The sequence below is a fragment of the Parasteatoda tepidariorum genome, chromosome 2, assembly GCF_043381705.1.
Source record: "Parasteatoda tepidariorum isolate YZ-2023 chromosome 2, CAS_Ptep_4.0, whole genome shotgun sequence".
NCBI classification, from domain to species: Eukaryota; Metazoa; Arthropoda; class Arachnida; order Araneae; family Theridiidae; genus Parasteatoda; species Parasteatoda tepidariorum.
Genome location: NC_092205.1, coordinates 94,214,285 through 94,220,553, shown reverse-complemented (window position 1 = coordinate 94,220,553; position 6,269 = coordinate 94,214,285).

Here is a 6,269-nt window from a genome sequence, read left to right as displayed (position 1 = left end):
TGGTTTAAAATTCTGGTATAAATAAAAATTTAGTAAAATGTAAAAACGCAGATTGTAATATAACAAAATAATTAAAATCTAAATCAACTTTTTATATCTTTTTTGCAAATTCAATCAGTTAATAATGATTAACAAAATAGTTATCTATTGAAAAGAGTAATTTTTATATGAAAAATTATAGCAATAAAATTTTAATGATTAAATTATGTCTTTTGAGTTTTGACTATCCTGCTTAAGACAATGTATAATATCATTATTATTTTCTTTTTAGTTATAGTAGATTAACGTGATAAATATTGGAACCGACTGATATCACTCCTAAATGAATACTCTTTTTATAATTAACAAAGAATCGCAAAATGTCCAATTTATATTATTAATTCAATTAACGTATCCTTAAAATCATTCTTTTATTAATTTTTTCTATTTATCGAAAATAAATTGGCATTAAAAATTTTTATGATGCTGAAATTTTAATATTTCTTAAATAAAGTCTTTACTTTAATTGACAGTTGAATGTCCCATTAGCTAGATATCTAGGGCTTTTGTAGTCTTCCCACCCACTTCAGCACATACCCTCAGCATCGAGTCGCAACACACCCTGCACGCCACGAATAGCAGCACACCCTGCACGCCACAAATTGCAGCACACCTTGCACCCCACGAATAGCAGCACACCCTTCACGTCACGAATCGCTACAACCTATTAACATTAAATGATGATAGTCAAATTTTTATTTAATTAAACTGATTTATTTGCAAATCTTTCGAGTAATTTAAAAAAACATGACACGACAGTTTTTGGAGTAAATTATAAGTAACAATAAATAATATATCTTTGGAGTTAAATTGTCATTTTTCACAAAAATATAGAAATATAGCAATAATTTCAAAATTGTACAATCCTTAACTTTTTTTAATAGTTCTAATCCAAGTTCATAGCTGTGTATCTCTAGTGCGACAAAAAACAAAACCAACAACAACAGTAATAAACAACAACAACCAAAGTTATAGCTTGAATCTTTATTTTATTACAAATGCAGGACTCCCAGTGCCCAGTCAAAGAACTTCTAGAAAAATAATCATTAAAACATTTAAAAATCTCTCGGATCAGCAAACATTTCAATTTAAATATTATATTAATAAATTGTTCACTGTTTAACAAATTATTTATGACAAATTAAAAAATTAAAACATACTGAAGTAAAATAATGCGTAAATAGTAATTAAAAGTGAAAAGTTCTTAATGTATGAAATGGAACTTTTTCTGGATTTAAATATGCTAAAACAATCAAACTTGTAAATTTCACCGAATTAAATATCTGTCTCATCCCTTATCATGCTAAATAAACACGTTAAACTAACAAAAAAAAATTTCTTACAAAATCCAATCATTTATTAATAAGGTATGGTAAACTCAAAAATTTCCAGTCTAAATTTATATCAAAAATTTTGCTACACATTTTTGAGGACAGTTGATCCTTGGGATACAACTAAATTCTTTAAAAATAACTTATTGTGAAATTATATACATATTAAACTATATTTTTAAATATATGAATTTTAAGGATTTGTTTGATAATGTTAATTAAAATAAAAACATTAAATTAAATGAGGCATTTTTGGTTAAAGAAATTTTGTTTTTCGTAAAATATAAATATTATACTTCTTTTTATGGATAAAGTATGCCTAGACAAATAATGTATCTAAATTTCAAAATACTTATTAATAAAAAAAAAACATATTAATTGATTAAACACAAACTTAAAAAACACAAAAATAAAAATAACATATATTAATTAAATAAATGATTATTAAAAGTTAACTATAAATAAATGTTTCGAAAAATATGTTAATTATTGTTTCATAATGTTAATAAAAGTTCCACTTTTCCAAAGGAATGTAGAGGAGTAGAGATGACAATCGGAGATTTCGTTCGTCCTACACTATCATGTCACGAAAGAGTTTGTGGTGCGTTCTTCCATTAAAAAGATATCATTGCGGCCCAGCATATTCTAAATTATTTTTAAAATCTTTTTGATATTTTTACTTTGTAATATTTAGCACTGTTCCTCTATTTAGAGATTTAGCATTTAAGCAAAATTTATCATCATTCTCTTTTGGCTTTATATCTTAAGTTATAGAACATAAAGTATCTAAGTTTTCCTTTGGCACTTTTTACTTCAAAATCAAGTGCTTAGTAATCCTTTAGTTATATTTATTATATCTTTTCATTGTTTCTTGTGAAATATCTTTTTAATTGGAAGAACGTGCAGCATTCTCTGTAAGGATATGTTATTGTGGGATACACGGGGTCTTTGATTCTCTCTACTCCTCGGGGGGCTGTAGCGGTTGTAACAACTGGAATGTGATTAAGAACAAAACGGACAGCTCCTTTGGGGAACTATTTTGACTGCTTAATGTAAAGCACTTATCACCAACTTAGAATAATTGATTTCAGAAATTTTCAAAAACGTTTGACATGTTTAATGTACAAAAAAGTTTTAAAATATCTCAGAAACATTTTTATCTACTCTTCGAAAAATTATTCGTAGAATGGTGTATTCTGCAACGTCAATCGAAGTCTTCTACTTACATTTTTGTTTTAATATCACAAAAATAGTTTGAAAAATTTAACTGTTGTGGCATAGAAAATATTGTGCTGCCATCTATCAGTTTGAAAATTAATACAGTGAAGAACAAAGACTGAGAAAATTAGTATGAAACACCACCAAAATATATTTCTATCGCATTTCTGAATTCTGTATCTGAGGAAAAAAATTAATATATGTTTATTTGGGAACTAAAATTTGTTTCTGAGACACAAATAGGATTTTTAATGTTATACTTATATTTACGTTAAAAAATAAAAAAAAATTCGTTAGTTTTCTGTCCCTAGAAGTATTTTTAAGAAATTTACAATACTTCAAACTATATTATTTTTACAGTCCAAAATTGTGCTTATTGTTTTAGCAGTCAAAATAAAATAACCTCGCCTCCTCGCTTGGCGTTCCCTGGGCAACATTGTGATAATAAACAAAGAATATATAAATTTTATTCTTTTTTATCATAGTGGCTAAGAAGGTTATGAAAAAAGTGGAATTTTGAAAGGCGTACAGTATATTCCTCATTCTCACTGTATCGGAATTATAGATAATCTATTACAAATATGTCAGTTACGTGTTATTCACTTACTTGTAATCAAGATTACAAACAGTAACAGTTTCTGTTTATGCTTGTAAGGACCATAATTTACAATTGTAATCGATGGGCTAGTGACCTATCACAATAACATTCATTCACAATATCTTACTAGCTATTGTTTCACATAAAAAGATGTAAATTAATTTCCTAAATAAATTTATCAAAATAAAAAATAACATTCAAATGAAAAAGAATTTTTCACTTTCAGATGAGAGCAACTATAATGGTTGTAAGATTTATTTGCCTTTGAACCTAAAAAAGTATTTAGGAACCATAAAGAATAGCTTGGGAACTTCAAATAACTTTAAAAACTTTCTTGTGAATAACTGAATGTAACATAATTGGAGGCTTTAAGATACTAAAGGTCATACACGATTTGGAAATCATATAAAAAGTTTTGAGAATTTAAATGACTTGCTAATTATTCTATAAAATTTTCTAAGTTAGAATAAATAATAACTTTTACGTTATAAAAAATGTACATTGCGCTTAAAAAACGGACCACCCTGAACAACTTTTGATCTAACGATCGTATTTTCACGTTCTACGACTCGATCTTAATGGCTCTAACGGATGATCTCAAATATGTTAATTAATAAATGCTGACGATATTTTAAGTTACGATACTAGACATAAAAACGTACTTTCCCTACATAAGCACACAATTTTTTCGACGGATTTGGATATCTGACCCACAAAATATTGGGGGTTTCCTCAACCTGAGAAATATGGTCCCTATAATTTGGTCAGGAGACCATTCTTAAGTTTAGCCTCTTAATGTTAATTTTACTTTTTACGTATTTCGCTATATCTTGAAAACTTAAGAGAATTGAAATTTTTTTGCACATTATAATAAATTTCGATCCAAAGATAATTCCGTACAAAAAATAACTTTTAGTAAATATTTACTACTTTTTATCATTTTATTTAATAATAATCGAAAAAATTTTGAATACACAAAATAATTTTGAACATACAATTTTTTATATCAAATTAATAATAAGAATTTTTATCACTTTTTTTAGTTTACTTTACGCTTTGCTTTTATGCATGAAATAGATAAGATTTAATATAATAAGATTTACAAACTTGTAGTTACGAAGGTATGTATAAAAAAAAAAAAGTACAGGGTATATGGTGGAATTAAAAAAATTAAGATTTGACAAATCGCTCGAAAATTGTTAACTATTTAACTTATAGGGAAAAATACCATACTTGTTTAATCTGTAGCCCGCTGAAATGTTAATATAAGGGTTATTTGACGTGCAGAAATAGCCATTTTTATTTGGGGAAATTAATGCCAATTTTGATTCGAAATTCCAATTTGTTCGAAAATTACTGTAAATTTAAGTCCTTTCCCTTGATGTTCTTTCAGCTTTTTGCTGTAAATATAAACTATTTATCGTACTCCGGAACTATAAAAATGTCCAAGGAGCATATATGACTTGGATATTTATATGGTTTAAGAACCATATAAAGTGGCTAGGGAATTCTTAGAATTTAATAGCCACATCAAAAGGGTGTGACATATACGGCTTCGGAACCATATAAAATTGTTTAGAACCCTTATATGCCTTAGTAACAAGTAAAATAACTTGAGGATCTACGTATCTTGGGAGCCAAAAAAATATCTTAGGAACCTATATGGCAGATTCTATGTAAAATGACTTGGAAACCTATTGGAGGATTTTGGAACCATTTAAAATAACTAAGGGACTTCAGTTTGCGATCCATATGAAATAAATTAGGAATCGCATTAAATAATTCAGAAAACTATATGACTTGGCAACCACATGAAATGAAAATTTTATTTCGAAATCACATAAAATGGTTGGGTATACTGTATGGCTTGGTAACCATGCAAAAACCCGCGGAAGCAACGAAAGATTTTCTGGAATGGCTTAGGAACCATATAAAATGGTTTGGGAACCTATATGGCAGGAACTTAGTAAAATTTCTCAGGAAATCATTCGGTTTGAGAACCTTTTAATTTGGTTAAATGGTTTGAAAACTTATATGGCCTTGGAACTATAAAAAAAAAATTCGAACCATAAGGAATAGCTTAAAAACCAACGTGACTTCAAAATGTATATAAATTGAGGATAATAAGAAAATATGTATATACTAGGAAGCTTCGCTCCCTACTCGCTGGCGCTCGCCAACCCCCGGAACTGCTTTCGCAGTTCATTTCGGATTGCTTCGCAATCTGCTCGCTATGCTCGCTCATTGGATACGTTCTTAACGTCTAGCTTTTGTATACTTTTTTGAATTCCGAAAACTTTTCACTGCGGAAGATTCTAAACCTGTACATTTCAATATTAATTTGAAATTGCAATTGTTAATTTGGGCATTTGGCGATACAACACTTATAAAATTGAAGGATTTGTTACGTCAAGCGCCCAGAGGTATCATAANAATAATGTATTATTTGAGGAATAATATATTATTTGAGAAATAATTTCTTATTCTGGAATTACATTAAAATGTTTGGGAATCTATATTGCTTGAAAATCAGTCTATTCAATTTTCTATTGTATAAAAGCAATAATTTCTATGATATTCTAGGATTGAAGTATCTCCGTTTCTCAGACCAATTTTGCACAATATTAAATCGAAAATAATAATAAATAAAAATTAAAAAAAACTTGAATCCCAGTATCGGACCTATTATCTTACTAGTCACGTGAAACATATTTTATCACTTATTCACTTATGCTTGGTAAATTCGAACAATGAAATCCTAACAAAATTTTTTTTTTTACGCACATAATTCTCAATTGTATGAATAATCTTGCAGTACGAAAAGTGTTTTTATGATCTCATGTATTGTAGAATTATGACAACATATTAATGAAATTGGAAGACAAACCCCTATGTTTTTGTTCGAAGTTAAAAAAGATAAAGAAGAAAAAAGAAAAAAAAAGACGCATTTCGGAATCGACTTTGAGTAACAGAGGTTAAAGAAGCTCGGATAATTGAACTTCAGAACATACTTTTAAATAAATTAATACACTAAACGAATAACAATTCAAAATTATGCCTAATTTTTTTCAACTACTAGGTAA